The following is a 16,911-nucleotide window of genomic DNA, read 5'->3' as shown; positions in this document are numbered from 1 at the left end:
GTGAGATCAGTCTTTTGAAGACTGCATACCATTAGGTCGTGTCTTTTTTATCCAACTTGTCACTCTTTGCCTTCTGATTGGAACATTCAGCCTGTTTACATTCAAGGTTAATATTGACATGTGTGGATTTGATCCTGTCATCCTGTTGTTAGCTGGTTATTATGAAGACCTGTTTGTGCGGTTGTTTTATAGGGTCACTGGTCTGTGTTCTTCAGTGTGTTTTTTTTCTAGTGATACTTTTTAGTGTTTTCTTCAGGACCTCTTGTGAGGCAGGTCTGGTGGTAATGAATTCCTTTAGCATTTGTTTATCTGAAAAGGATCTACTTCTCCTTTGCTTATGAAGCATAGTTTGGCTGGATATAAATTCTTGGTTGGAGTTTCTTTTCTTCAAGAATGCTGAACCTCTTCTGGTTTCTGTTGAAAGCTCCACTGTCAGCTTGATGGGGTTCCCTTTGTAGGTGACCTACCCTTTCCCTCTAGCTGCCTTTAACATTTTTTTCTTTCATTTTTGACCTTGGATAGTCTGATGACTCTGTGTCTTAGCGATGGCCTTTTTGTGTAGTATCTTGTAGGGGTTCTCTGCATTTCATGAATTTGAATGTTGACCTCTCCAATGAGGTTGGAGAAATTTTTACAGATGATATCCTGAAATATGTTATTCAAGTTGGTTGCTTTCTCTCCATCTTCTTCAGGGACACAAATAGATAATAGATTTGGTCTCTTTACATAATCCAATATTTCCTGAAAGTTTTCTTTGTTCATTTTGGTTATTTCCTTTATTTTTGTCTGACTGAGTTACTTCATTGAACCAGTCTTCAGGCTCTGAAATTCTTTCCTTAGCTTAGTTTATTTTGCTCTTAACACTTGCAATTGCCTTATGAAATACTTGTGTGTTTTGTAGTTCTATCCAATCAGTTTGGTTCTTTCTTATAATGGCTATTTCATCTATTAGCTCATGTATAATTATTTTCTGAAGATTCCTTGAGTTTCATCTTTCTCCTGAATCTCAATGATCTTCATTCTTATCTATATTCTGAATTCTATTTCTCTCATTTTAGCCATTTCAACCTGGTTAAGAACTCTTGCTGGGGAACTAACGTGGCTATTTGGACAACGGGGGACATGCTGACCATTTGAGTTGCCAGAGTTCTTGAGCTGATTCCTTCTCATCTGTGTGGGTTGATGTTCCTTTAATGTGATATAATTTGAGTACCATCAGTTGAATTCTTTTCTGGTTGTTTCCAGGGGGCTAATACTTTGTGCAGGGTCTCTATTTATATCTGAGTTTTGAAACATGATTTCACAGGGTGGTATATTAGTAAGGTATTTTTGGTGTTGAAGTTTGGGTTGTGATCCAATAAATTGCTTTTAAGCGTAATGGCTAGGAGATAGGCTCTTGCTCAGCCATGTGGCTTCTCTCTATTTCATCATGTTTGCAGCCATGCTCCCTCTCAGTGATCTGAAAGTGTGGGCTCCTCCCCTGCTGAAGTGCTAACTGCATATTTCAACTTGGCACTCCCAGACTCTACACCACAGTCCTTGGGTGAACTCAGGCTTTGTTTCTTCATCAGGTTAGAGGCAGCAGGGGCAGGGACTCTTGCAGTGGCTGTGGCAGAGGGCCTTCTACTACTATCTTGGGGTTCTACCCCAGAAGAATGCAGAGCTAGAGCTGCTTGGTGTGATCAATCTAGAGTAGGGTGGCTGTGACGTGGCCCCAAACTGAGGGGCCCTGCCTGGTGATGACCAGGGGCATGGGGAGCTGGTTGGGGAGCCGAGTGACCTCTTCTCCTTAGGGCAGCTGTGACTTGCTTGAGGTGTTATTAAAGCACTTGGGGTCTTTGTTCCTTACCTAGTCTGAGGCCAGCAAGGGCAGTACCAATGCAGTGGTAGTGGCAATGGAGTCGTTGGTTGCCTCTGGGAGTTCCACCTAAGAGAAATGTAGAGCCCCTGCTACTGGGGAAAAAACAAAAACAAAAACAAAACAAAAAAGCACCTCACTTTTAAATAACCCTTGCATCAAAGGAGACATCATAGGTAAAATTTGAAAATATTTTGAATAAATCAGAATGAATATATTAAACATCAATGTTTGTGGGAGGGAACTAAAATTATGCTTAGATAAAACTGTATAGATTTTTTTTTTTAATAATAGAAAGGAAGAATGGCCTAAAACCAATTATCTGAATGTTTCACTTACAAAGCTAGAAAAGAACAAGTAAATTGAATGCAAAGTATGTAGAAGAAGACAACTAATAAAGATAAGAAAAGCAATCCATGACACAGGAAATGGACAAACAGTATATTAATACATAAAAATATTTATTCTTTTAAACTATTAACACAATTGACAAACCTGTAGCAGGAGTGATTAAAAAAATACAGAAAGAGAAAGAGAAAGGGTGGCAATTTAAAATTATGAGAATAAAGGAGGGGCTACCATTTCAAACCTAAAAGTATAAAATACTTAAAAATTTTAGGAGCACCCTTATTCCAATAACTTTTTTTAAGTTTGAAAAATTATTCTGAACTCTGTCTCATTCTTAGTGTTTTAGGAAAAGTAATTTAATATAAAATTGAAAAACAGAAAATGTTTAGGTCAACCTCATCTAAAATTATTTTAAGAAAGAAGAAATAGATGATAGAATAACATTCCTGTACACAATAAAAGTATGACTTGAATGCATGCTCACAAAGCAGGTAAATCCTATAGCTTGCTATTTCCAAATGAGAATCTCAAAAAATGAGATGAAATTCCTTCAGAAAAAAATAGTGAAAGAAAATTACACTTGTGAATGAAAAACTGGAAGAAATACAAAAATAAGCACATTTATTTTAAGGCAAATATGTTTAAATTTTTTTTGTGTTTTCACTTGAAAATGCTCTGCATTTTAAATTAATTAAATCAAAAGCAATGTGCAATAGAAAAATTCAACGATGTCAAAAGTTTGTTTTTTAAAGTTATAATGTATTTGATAAGAGTTTTGATAATCTGTACAAAAAGAAATAACAGGGAGAGAAAAATTACACGGGCTATAATTATTAGGATTGAATGGGGAACATCATGATAGGTTTAAAGAGGAGATAATATGAAGTAGTTTTCAACTTTTTTTTTTTTTTTTTTTGGAGACAGAACCTAGCTCTGTTGCCAGATTGGAGTGCAGTGTGGCATGATCTCAGCTCACTGCAACCTCTGCCACCCCGGTTCAAGAGTTTCTCCCACCTCAGCCTCCCGAGTAGCTGGGATTATAGGCACATGCCACTAAGCCCAGTTAACTTTTGTATTTTTAGGGTAGACTGGGTTTCACCCTGTTGGCCAGGATTGTATCTATCTCCTGACCTCATGTTCTGCCCACCTCGGCCTCCCAAAGTGCTGGGATTACAGGTGTGAACCACCGTGCCCGGCCTCAACTTCTATATTTGCTAATAAATTTGAAAATTAAAATGACTTGGACAAATTCTTTCAAAACAACAGTTTTTAAAGTGACAGAAGAAGAAATATGCCCATAACTCTGTAAATTTCTTACCTGTGTGCCAAGTCACAATAAGATGACACCATGAACTTAGAGTGGTGTCACGGTATAAAGTCACATATATAGAAAGATAAAAACATCCAACTTTGTTTTTATCTATGTATCTACAAATAAATATGACTTTCATAGGAAAACTTAACATCTTTGTGACACTAGGATTGACCAAGATTTAGGTACGTCATGCAAAAAGTATTAATCAGTAGAGAATTCTAGTAAACATAATTATTTTTGTTTATCAACTAAACTAAGAGCACATAAGTCAATAGGCAAAGTGGAGAAATATGTTTTCAATAATATATTTGACATAATAGCCATCCACAGGATATTCGGACTATACCTAGAAACACAACACAATAGAAAATACAACAAATTTATCTAATCGTAAGGTAAATATGGGTTAAAACCACCATGATATACAGATTGATGGATAGCAGCATCAGTCATCAGTATGGGTTAAAACCACCATGATATACAGATGGATGATATACAGATTGAGAATAGCAATACTGCTATTCCAAAAATCCAAAATCCAAATTTCTTCTAAATAGAAACTCTTCGAGACATGACACCACAAGTGGAACATTCCACATCTGACACCTTTGCTTTCTGATGGATTGATGTACACAAAATTTATTTCATGTACAAAATTATTTAAATTATCGCAGTCAAGCCTCTTTTCTCTAGTAAAAGAAAAATCTCTCTTTCTGAATTAATGCTTGAGAAATGTCCTTTTCCTACTGGTTCACATTTAGCCCAAAAAAGGCATTTGATTCAACAGCATACAGCTCCTGTGAGTCCACATTCAACATTTTTGATACATTTGATTCATCTTTAGTTTCTACAGAAGACAAAGAAGATAGAGAAGATGGCTTATTGAATAAGAAGTTGATTCCCCCTCCTAATGCACAAATACATACATTTGGAACTACTGTACAGGCTAACCCATTATATAAGCTGAGACCAAAGTTAACTCCTGGAATGACTGAAATAAGAGGAAACACTTCTGCAATTCTGCAAGGTAATTGTGACTTGGAAGAGAAGAGGACCACCTTGTGTTTGCAGTCATGGAGGGAGAAGCAGTGTCAGGTATCTGGAGACGGCCATGCCCATGTGACCAGGTAGGGAGCTTGGAAAGTCCACACACTGATTACATACACTGCTTCCTGTACTATTTGCTTCAGATTACAGGGGATCCCTGTTACTGTGCAGTGATGCACCTTTCCCAAGGGAAACCTAAAGGCAAATTTTCCTCATGAACTCTGAGCACAAGGACAACCTCTTCTCTAAGCTTTTGCAATGACAAAAACTCCTGCATACACAACCTGAGCAGTGGATTCACAACTTTAGTTTTGATGCCCATGACCCGTGTGGATTTCACTTCTAAAATGAAACAGATAACTTTTAGAACATTATAAAGATCCCATGTCTTGCATGTGTTTTGAACTGTTGCTTACTATATCTCTAGATGGGACTTCTCCTTTTAGCCTGCAATATATCTGCCATGCAGTAATCTGCAGGTACACTACATATGATGGATTGATTAACTCCCTTTACCATCAATGTTATAGGAATTTTTAAAAGTATCATTACAAACAAAAAGGTAGGATTCACAAGTTAAAATGAGGACCGGTCAAGCCAAAGTAAACTCTCCTGTCCTCAGAGGGTATTAACTAGGTCTGCTTTCATGTGGATAAGATAGCACACCTATAGCAACAAACGTATGAGTGGTGGGTTTTCTCATACAGTATGTAAGCTTAGTGTTAGTATCTGTCAGACGCAATCTGCTGTTACTTATTCAGATAAATGTGGTGCCTATTGAAACAACAGGATAGAACTACAGGTATTCAGTAAGACTACAAAAACATTTTGGTGATTTAGCTAACAGTTTTTAATGGCTGTAGTAATTCAGTGAGGCAACACTGGGGCATTTGTTATGAAGAATTCTATTTCTTTCTGAAGGACAAATGCTTAATATTGGATGAGTATTTCAGCATTGTGACTCTTTGAAATTATTTCGTCTATGTTTTTCTATAATCTTCCAGAAGTAATGATGTTTGTAGTTGCTATAATTCAAGCTTTGGGAGTGCAATAAAATAAAATAAAATAAAAGACTGCCTTCCTTTTAAGAAAAAAAAAATGCAAGTTTCTAGTCACAAGGGCATAGTGCAGTTCAATTAAGTGTTGATGTAGTTTATAGTTACACTCCTTTTCTTCTCTGCAAAAGGTACTGGTAAGTAAACCAGCTTTTCTGAATAGTCATTCTTAAAATTTCAGACTTACAAAATTAGTAGTAGAATTTTATTTAAAGGCCCTAAGTACCGATATTTTTAATGAGTGCTTTAATTTAAAACAAGTATTTGGAATAGCTGCTACAATGTATTCTTCCATGTGATTTTTTTAAGTTGACATGCAGTCTAATTGTTGTTTCATAAAAGCTGGATATTTTTCTATGCCCATAATGAGTTTGTGAACCATGAAGAAGATGAAACTAGAAGATTACCGAACAAGTCAGAAAATAAGAACTTCAGTGGTTGGAGATGTTGAGATTATTGTTAAACTATAATTAATAATTTGGATAGCAGTACTTATCTCTTTGTTGTAAATTCTCAAGGCTGAATTAAGTATAATTTATAGAACCTCAGTGCAGTTATTCTTAATGGGAAATCTGAGATCTAAAATTTAGATTTAAAAGGTACTGCATAACCATTGTATCCATAAATAGCTTAGCTCCTTTTCATCATTTTGAATAGTATGTATCACTACTGGAGTGAGCTGTTCTTGAAGTTATTTCAAGTTCTAGTGTTCACTTCTAAGTAACAGAACTGAATTTACAGTTCTAGATATTTGGCAGTAAAATAGCCACATCCATTCTTATGTCTTTTTGTGAATGTGCTCTATACCACTGTTGAGTGCTCCACAGTTTCTACACTAGCTGCTACAAAATGTGATTTTACATCACTATGGCGATTGCCAAGGCTACAAAAAAAGCAAAGCTGTATTTGTATACAACACTAACCCTATGACTAGTAATGCATGTTTCTGCTTGATGTGCCTTGTTACAGCTACTTTCTTGTGCTAATAAAAGATGTTTGGTGTTCTTGTAAGAAAATTGAAATAAATAAATTTAAGTATGTAGAAATAGTATTGTCAAAGTCAACATACAGCGTAGGGATGAATATCTAAATTTAACATTTTATTTGTGGAAGCAAAAATTGCAGTTCAGAGCATACATGCAGATCAGGTGGTCTTTGATATGTCTGAAGAACAAAGAAAAGGTTAGGGTTTTATTAGGAAGATAATTATTGCCTATGGTTTTGAAAGAAAGCTTATGGGCACTAAAGAATCTTTTGGGAGCCAGTAAACTCTGATTAGTGAGTGATGGTGATAGGTGATACTAATTTTAGAGTCATGCAAGGTGGTTTAACCCACTACTAGCTAAAACTGGTCTTAAGGTTGCAGCAGACCATTTCAGCAGCTAGGAGAGAATTCAGTTCTTGGAGCAGTGCTATACGCCCTAAGTGACTTTAGATTATGATTAATTGAGTATGACAAGTATGACTTGATTTGTAAAATTATCATTCAGAGTATGAAAAAGATTTTCTCTATTCTTCTATGAGAAAGGATGATTCAATATTCTGCAATGTGTTGTCTGCTGTTATTGTTCACTTACTTTATTTAAATTCAATTTGTTTGTAGGGTCTATATATTGTAATTAAAATCTTGCTGTGTTCTTGATGATTCATTGGGAAAAACAGATGGTAACAAAGTGATTTCAACTTATTTGATTGTTTCACTTCAACGATCCCTTTAGCTTGGGCCTGCTTAATTGTACAAGATTAGGATGTGCTGCACTTGCTTACGTATTACTTTTTTTTTTTTTTTTTTTTTTTTTTTTGGGTTCCCAAAAGACTTTATTTTTTTATTTTTTTTTTTTTTAATTTATTTATTATTATTATACTTTAAGTTGTAGGGTACATGTGCATAACGTGCAGGTTTGTTACATATGTATACTTGTGCCATGTTGCTGTGCTGCACCCATCAACTCGTCATTTACATCAGGTATAACTCCCAATGCAATCCCTCCCCCCTCCCCCCTCCCCATGATAGGCCCTGGTGTGTGATGTTCCCCTTCCTGAGTCCGAGTGATCTCATTGTTCAGTTCCCACCTATGAGTGAGAACATGCGGTGTTTGGTTTTCTGTTCTTGTGATAGTTTGCTAAGAATGATGGATTCCAGCTGCATCCAAGTCCCTACAAAGGACTCAAACTCATCCTTTTTTATGGCTGCATAAGACTTGGAATCAACCCAAATGTCCATCAGTGACAGATTGGATTAAGAAAATGTGGCACATATACACCATGGAATACTATGCAGCCATACGTATTACTTTTTAATGGTGGTTTTGTGTTAGCATTTTATCACATATATTAGATTACTAACTTTCGGGGATATTCTGCTCACTTTACATTTCGCAATACCTTTTGAGTTTCCATCAACAAAGACTTTCCTAAGTGTTCACTAATAGCAGTTAGTGAATATACATTGAATGACATGGGTTAAAGCAGGATAATAGAGGAACCCCTTACATAAAACATCCAGAAATATGGAAGGACAGTTGTCCCTTAAAACCATCACATAGTGATAATTACTTTGTCTCTTTTGTTCAGTTCAGAATTTACTATGTGAGCTCCTCGTTGGAATGGGTTCTTAAGAGCTAGGTAGAATCTTCTAAACCAGCATAATAAATTTTAGCCATCTAGGTTATTCAGATTTTATGTTTATACTAAGCCCAATGTGCAGGTGTTAAATTAGCCAACAGGGAACCTGTTTATTGGCCCATAAATGTCAGAGAAGCATATTGGAATTCATAAAATAAAGGAAAAGAAAAATATGTAGGTGATACAGAACTTAAACTTCATTGTACAGATCAAAACTTCCTCAATCTACATAATTTTAAGGTGTTTTATTTACTACAGGATTTCCAAAGACAGAAATAATGAATGAAGGGAGGTTGTTTCCTTTTTATGTTGCTTCATATTATTCCCACTGCAAAAAAAAAAAAGTGATATATGCACTTAACTATAATTTTTTAAAAGAGCCATAAATTGAAGTGTCTACATCTCTCAAGAATCATCTGCTGGATGAATATAACTCTAAGGGCTGAATCTTGTTCAGTGTTTCATCTTCACTTGAGACCTCATTTCCAAAGTATTATCATACAATTTAATTGCAGAGGTTTGTTTGCTGAATTTCTCAGTAATTTGTTTTAAAGATTACGCCCAGCAGGTGTTCTTATTTTTAGATACAGAACCTGATACCTTTTGTAATTTCAAAATTTGAGTTCAATGACTAGTGTTTTGAAATAATTCTGGAAATGTAAGAAAAAGAAGAAAACGATCATGTGGGAATGAATATATATTTATAATATTTGTGATACTTTGAGGAATTATTTGTATAATGTCTGAGCTTTAAGAGTAGGAAAAATAATGTATAGAAATACAAAAAATATTAAAATGCTCACTCTAATATAGGAAGTGACAAACCTGCTTTCAGTACATGCCAAAGTGGAAAAATAAATTACATGACTATTATCTCTTTCAAGTTTGGACATTTTCTAGGGATTCTTCTGGAAATATTAAGAAAGTATATGAAAATGAAATAATGGGAAACAAAAATTGTGCTTACCACAGAAACTGTTGTATAAATTGTACCATTTCTTTTTTATATATACTTTATGTTCTAGGGTACATGTGCACAACATGCAGGTTTGTTACATATGTATACATGTGCCATGTTGGTGTGCTTCATCCATTAACTCGTCATTTACATTAGGTTTATCTCCTAATGCTATTCCTCCCCGCTCCTCTCACCCCACAACAGGCCCTGGTGTGATGTTCCCTTCCTGTGTCCAAGTGATCTCAGTGTTCGATTCCCACCTATGAGTGAGAACATGCAGTGTTTGGTTTTTTGTTCTTGTGATTGTATGCTGAGAATGATGGTTTCCAGCTTCATCCATGTCCCCATAAAGGACACGAACTCATCCTTTTTATGGGTGCATAGTATTCCATGGTGTATATGTGCCACATTTTCTTAATCCGGTCTGTCATTGATGGACATTTGGGTTGATTCCAAGTCTTTGCTATTGTGAATAGTGCCACAATAAACATACGTGTGCATGTGTCTTTATAGCAGCATGACTCATAATCCTTTGGGTATATCCCCAGTAATGGGATGGCTGGGTCAAATGGTATTTCTAGTTCTAGATCCTTGAGGAATCGCCACACTGTTTTCCACAATGGTTGAACTTGTTTACAGTCCCACAAACAGTGTAAAAGTGTTCCTATTTCTCCACATCTTCTCCAGCACCTGTTGTTTCCTGATTGTTTTAATCATCGCCATTCTAACTGGCATGAGATGGTATCTCATTGTGGTTTTGATTTGCATTTCTTTGATGGCTAGTGATGATGAGCATTTTTTCATGTGTCTGTTGGCTGCATTAATGTCTTCTTTTGAGAAGTGTCTGTTCATATCCTTTGCCCACTGTTTGATGGGGTTGTTTTTTTCTTATAAATTTGTTTGAGTTCTTTGTAGGTTCTGGATATTAGCCCTTTGTCAGATGAGTAGATTGCAAAATTTTTTTCCCATTCTGTAGGTTGCCTGTTCACTCTGATGGTAGTTTCTTTAGCTGTGCAGAAGCTCTTTAGTTTAATGAGATCCCATTTGTCAATTTTGGCTTTTGTTGCCATTGCTTTTGGTGTTTTAGACATGAAGTTGTTGTCCATACCTATGTCCTGAATGGTACTACCTAGGTTTTCTTCTAGGGTTTTTATGGGTTTAGGTCTAAAATATAAGTCTCTAATCCATCTTGAATTAATTTTTGTATAAGGTGTAAGGATGGGATCCAGTTTCAGCTTTCTACTTACGGCTAGCCAGTTTTCCCAACACCATTTCCTAAATAGGGAATCCTTTCCCCATTTCTTGTTTTTGTCAGGTTTGTCAAAGATCAGATGGCTGTAGATGTGTGGTATTATTTCTGAGGGCTCTGTTCTGTTCCATTGTTCTATATCTCTGTTTTGGTATCAGTACCAAGCTGTTTTGGTTACTGTAGCCTTGTAGTATAGTTTGAAGTCAGATAGTGTGATGCCTCCAGCTTTATTCTTTTGGTTTAGGATTGTTGTGGCAATGAGGGCTCTTTTTTGGTTTCATATGAACTTTAAAGTAGTTTTGTTCCCTTTCTGTGAAGAAAGTCATTGATAGCTTAATGGGGATGGCATTGAATCTATAAATTACCTTGGGAAGTATGGCCATTTTCATGATATTGATTCTTCCTATCCATGAGCATGGAATGTTCTTCCATTTGTTTGTGTCCTCTTTTATTTCCTTGAGCAGTGGTTTGTAGTTCTCCTTGAAGAGGTCCTTCGCATCCTTTGTAAGTTGGATTCCTAGGTATTTTATTCTCTTTGAAGCTATTGTGAAGGGGAGGGCATTCATGATTTTGTTCTCTGTTTGTCTGTTATTGGTGTATAAGAATGCTTGTGATTTTTGCACATTGATTTCGTATCCTGAGACTTTGCTGAAGTTGCTTATCATCTTAAGGAGATTTGGAGCTGAGACGATGGGCTTTTCTAGATATACAGTCATGTCATCGGCAAACAGGGACAATTTAACTTCTTTTCCTAATTGAATATGTTTTATTTCTTTCTCTTGCCTGATTGCCCTAGCCAGAATTTCCAACACTATGTTGAATAGGAGTGGTGAGAGAGGGCATCCCTGTCTTGTGCCAGTTTTCAAAGGGAATGCTTCCAGTTTTTGCCCATTCAGTATGATATTGGCTGTGGGTTTGTCTTAATATTTTATTTTGAAATATGTTCCATCAGTACTGAATTTATTCAGAGTTTTTAGCATGAAAGGCTGTTGAATTTTGTCAAAGGCCTTTTCTGCGTCTATTGAGATAATCATGTGGTTTTTGTCTTTGGTTCTGTTTATATGCTGGATTACGTTAATAATTTTCATATGTTGAACCAGCCTTGCATCCCAGGGATGAAGCCCACTTGATCATGGTGTGTAAGATTTTTGATGTGCTGCTGGATTCGGTTTGCCAGTATTTTATTAAGGATTTTTGCATCGATATTCATCAGGGATATTGGTCTAAAATTCTCTTTTTTTGTTGTGTCTCTGCCAGGCTTTGATTTCAGGGTGATGTTGGCCTCATAAAATGAGTTAGGGAGGATTCCCTCTTTTTCTGTTGTTTGGAATAGTTTCAGAAGTAATGGTACCAGCTCTTCCTCATACTTCTGGTAGAATGTGGCTGTGAATCTGTCTGGTCCTGGACTTTTTTTGGTTGGTAGGCTATTAATTATTGCCTCAATTTCAGAGCCTGTTATCAATCTATTCAGACATTCAACTTCTTCCTAGTTTAGTCTTGGGAGGGTGTATGTGTCCAGAAATTTATCCATTTCTTCTAGGTTTTCTAGTTTACTTGCAAAGAGGTGTTTATAGTATTCTCTAATGGTAGTTTGTATTTCTGTGGGGTCAGTGGTGATATCACCTTCATCAGTTTTTATTGTGTCTGTTTGATTCTTCTCTCTTTTCTTCTCTATTAGACTTCCTAGTGGTCTATCCATTTTGTTGATCTTTTCAAAAAAACTAGCTCCTGGATTCATTGGTTTTTTGAAGGGTTTTTTTATGTCTCTGTCTCCTTCAGTTCTGCTCTAATCTTAGTTATTTCTTGACTTCTGCTAGCTTTTGAATGTGTTTGCGCATGCTTCTATAGTTCTTTTAATTGTGATATTAGGGTGTCCATTTTAGATCTTTCCTGCTTTCTCTTGTGGGCATTTAGTGCTATAAATTTCCATCTACACACTGCTTTAAATGTGTCCCGGAGATTCTGGTACGTTGTATCTTTCTTTGCTCTCATTGGTTTCAAAGAACATCTTTATTTCTTCCTTCATTTTGTTATTTACCCAGTAGTCATTCAGGAGCAGATTGTTCAGTTTCCATGTGGTTGAGTGGTTTTCATTGAGTTTCTTAGTCCTAAGTTCTTGTTTGATTGCACTGTGGTCTGATGAACAGTTTGTTATAATTTCTGTTCTTTTACATTTGCTGAGGAGTGCTTTACATCCAACTATGTGATCAATTTTGGAATAAGTGCAATGTGGTGCTGAGAAGAATGTATATTCTGTTGATTTGGGGTGGAGAGTTCTGAAGATGTCTGTTAGGTCCACTTGGTGCAGAGCTGAGTTCAATTCCTGGATATCCTTGTTAACTTTCTGTCTCGCTGATCTGTCTAATGTTGACAGTGGGATGTTAAAGTCTCCATTATTATTGCGTGGGAGTCTAAGTCTCTTTGTAAGTCTCTAAGGACTTGCTTTATGAATCTGGGTGCTCCTGTATTGGGCCGATATATGTTTAGAATTGGTAGCTGTTCCTGATGAATTGATCCCTTTACCATTATGTAATGGCCTTCTTTGTCTCTTTTGATCCTTGTTGGTTTAAAGTCTGCTTTATCAGCGACTAGGATTGCAACCTGTGCTTTTTTGTTTGTTTGTTTGTTTTGTTTTCCATTTGCTTGGTAGATCTTCCTCCATCCCTTTATTTTGAACCTATGTGTGTCTCTGCATGTGAGATGGGTCTCTTGAATACAGCAAACTGATGGGTCTTGACTCTATCCAGTTTGCTAGTCTGTGTCTTTTAATTGGAGAATTTAGCCCATTTACATTTAAGGTTACTATTGTTATGTGGAACTTGTTATGTGTGAACTTGATACTGTCATTATGATGTTAGCGGGTTATTTTGCTCATTAGTTGATGCAGTTTCTTACTAGCATTGATGTACTTTACATTTTGGCATGTTTTGGCAGTGGCTGGTATGAGTTGTTTCTTTCCATGTTTAGTGCTTCCTTCAGGATCTCTTGTAGGACAGGCCTGGTGGTGACAAAATTTAGCAGCATTTGCTTTTCTGTAAAGGATTTAATTTCTCCTTCTCTTATGATTTAATTTCTCTTTCTCTTATGAAATCCAGTGTGGCTGGATATGAAATTCTGGGTTGAAAATTCTTTTCTTTAAGAATGTTGAATATTGGACCCCCCTCTCTTCTGGCTTGTAGAGTTTCTGCCAAGAGATCCGCTGTTAGTCTGATGGACTTTTCTTTGTGGGTAACCCGACTTTTCTTTCTGGCTGCCCTTAGCATTTTTTCCTTCATCTCAACTTTGGTGATTCTGACAATTATGTGTCTTGGAGTTGCTCTTCTCGAGGAGTATCTTTGTGGCGTTCTTAGTATTTCCTGAATTTGAATGTTGGCCTGCCTTGCTAGGTTGGGGAAGTTCTCCTGGATGATATCCTGGAGAGTGTTTTCCAACTTGGTTCCATTCTCCCCGTCACTTTCAGGTACACCAATCAGACGTAGATTTGGTCTTTTCACATAACCCCATATTTCTTGGAGACTTTGTTCATTTCTTTTTACTTTTTTCTCTAAACTTCTCGCTTTATTTCATTCATTTGATCTTCAATCACTGATACCATTTCTTCCAGTTGATCGAGTCAGTTACTGAAGCTTGTGCATTTGTCACGTATTTTTTGTGTCATGGTTTTCCGCTCTATCAGGTCATGTGAAGACTTCTCTACATTGATTATTCTAGATATGCATTTGTCAAATCTTTTTTCAAAGTTTTTAGCTTCTTTGCACTGAGTTCAAACTTCCTCCTTTAGCTCTGAGAAGCTTGATTGTCTGAAGCCTTCTTCTCTCAACTCGTGAAAGTCATTCTCCATCCAGCTTTGTTCTGTTGCTGGCAAGGAGCTGTGTTCCTTTGGAGGGGAAGAGGCACTCTGATTTATAGAATTTTCAGCTTTTCTGCTTTGCTTTTTCCCCATCTTTGTGGTTTTATCTACCTTTGGACTTTGATGATGGTGACGTCCAGATGGGGTTTTGGTGTGGATGTCCTTTCTGTTTGTTAGTTTTCCTTCTAACATTCAGGACCCTCAGCTGTAGGTCTGTTGGAGTTTGCTCGAGGTCCACTCCAGACCCTGTTTGCCTGGGTATCAGCAGCGGAGGCTGCAGAAGAGTGAATATTGCTGAACAGCAAATGTTGCTGTCTCATCGTTCCTCTGGAAGCTTCATCTCAGAGGGGTACCCAGCTGTGTGAGGTGTGATTTGTCAGTCTGCCCCTAGTTGGGGATGTCTCCCAGTTAGGCTACTCGGGGGTCAGGGACCCACTTGAGCAGCCAGTCTGTCCATTCTCAGATCTCAAACTTCATGCTGGGAGAACCACTACTCTCTTCAAAGCTGTCAGACAGGGACATTTACATCTACAGAGGTTTGTGCTGTCTTTTGTTTGGCTATTCCCTGACCCCTGAGGTGGAGTCTACAAAGGCAGGCAGTTCTCCTTGAGCTGCGGTGGGCTCCCCCCAGTTCGAACTTTCTGGCCACTTTGTTTACCTACTTAAGCCTCAGCAATGGCGGGCGCCTCTCCCCCAGACTCACTGCCACATTGCAGTTAGACCTCAGACTGTTGTGCTAGCAATGAGGGAGGTTCCATGGGCATGGGACCCTCTGAACCAGGCATGAGATATAATCTCCTAGTTTGCTCTTTGCTCCCCTAGCCTCACTGCCACCTTGCAGTTAGATCTCAGACTGTTGTGCTAGCAATGAGGGAGATTCCATGGGTGTGGGACCCTCTGAACCAGGCGTGGGATATAATCTCCTGGTTTGCTGTTTGCTAAGACCCTTGGTAAAGCGTAGTATTAGGGTGGGAGTGACCCGATTTTCCAGGTGTTGTGTGTCATGGTTTCCCTTAGCTAGGGAAGGGAATTCCCTTCCCCCTTGTGCTTTCCAGGTGAGGTGATGCCTCGCCCTGCTTTGGCTTTCGCTGATTAGGCTGCACCCACTGTCCTGCACCCACTGTCTGACACACTGGTGAGATGAACCTGGTACTTCAGTTGGAAATCCAGAAATCACCTGTCTTCTGTGTTGCTCACGTTGGGAGCTGGAGACTGGAACTGTTCCTATCCGGCCATCCTGGAACCGCACCCCCTGTACCATTTCTTTATCAAGTAATTAAAACAAATGATCATGTGCACTCAATAAATAAGACTTAATGTTTATGATTATAACTATTTATATGAGTATTGGTTATTGGTTAAATAGTAAGAAATTTGAAATTATTCTGACTTTCAAGAATAAAAAAATTCAACAGTTGAAATGAACAAAACCTGAAATAGAAATTAAGGCTTTTTGATTATATAAGACCATACAAAATACCAATTACCTCTATTGTTTTTGTCAAATTATTTTGCAATATATTATAACAAAAGATCAGCATATACCAAATGATCAGAATATGGAAAGAATATGAGAAATATTTTTTAACTTATCTAAATGTGTTGTAAAGCACTGGTTTAAACAAAATTATAGTTACGTTTCACACTGTTTATTTGCTTTCTCATCACCTTTACACTGGTGCTGGATAAAAAATTGCTTTAAACCAGGTGAGAGAGCAGGATTGGGAGAGTGGAAATAGTAACGTGGTAAAGTTTCTTTAAATCTAGATCTGCAGCCTGCCAAGAATGCTGACCAAACCCTTTAGTACGGCACAGCTTGTGCTACTCAAATGAATAAAAAAATATATATATAAATCATAAAAGCAAAGCCAGCTTTTAAAAATCCATAAAAAAAAAACCTTTCAATGAAATCCACAGATTTTATGATCTTGAAAATACTTTGTCAGATTTTGTTTGCTTTATACTGCCAGTTTGCAAGATAATTAAATACAAAGTAATATGTTTGGCTAGCTCTTGGATACATCTAAATCAAATAAATAACTAGTAAACTTTACCTTCTACTAAAAATAGTTCCTGTTGTCATTAGCCTTTCATCAATACAGATTTTTAAGTTTCAGAGTCATTTTTAGGTTTACATGAATCTGCTATTTGGCACTAGTTCTTAAAAGCACCTGAAAACACCAGAAGGTCATGTCACAAATCACATGTATAGAAAAGCTGAATAAACCAATTGCCATCATCAGAAAGCTGATGTGTCACTCAAAATTATGTTTTTTTTTTCCAACTGAAGGATTGCCTGTACTGATTCTTTGTTTTTTGTTGTTGTTGTTGAAAATTTATTTATTTTTAGTTTTTTATTTTTTATTATACTTTAAGTTCTAGGGTACATGTGCACAATGTGCAGGTTTGTTATATATGTATACATGTGCCACGTTGGTGTGCTGCACCCATCAACTTGTCATTTACATTAGGTATATCTCCCAATGCCTTCCCTCCCCCCTCCCCCCTCCCCTCAACAGGACCCGGTGTGTGATGTTCCCCTTCCTGTGTCCAAGTGATCTCATTGTTCAATTCTCACCTATGAGTGAGAACATGCGGTATTTGTT

At 37.1% G+C, this 16,911-nt stretch overlaps 1 pseudogene; it reads left to right on the top strand.

The window, feature by feature from the left end:
• The first annotated feature begins 3,554 nt into the window (after positions 1–3,554).
• On the top strand, positions 3,555–5,174 carry LOC126950835 (suppressor of cytokine signaling 5-like; annotated as a pseudogene).
• Positions 5,175–16,911: the final 11,737 nt, after the last annotated feature.

This window comes from Macaca thibetana, chromosome 3 (assembly GCF_024542745.1).
Source record: "Macaca thibetana thibetana isolate TM-01 chromosome 3, ASM2454274v1, whole genome shotgun sequence".
Taxonomy (NCBI): Eukaryota; Metazoa; Chordata; class Mammalia; order Primates; family Cercopithecidae; genus Macaca; species Macaca thibetana.
This window is presented reverse-complemented; position numbering and strand designations above follow the sequence as displayed.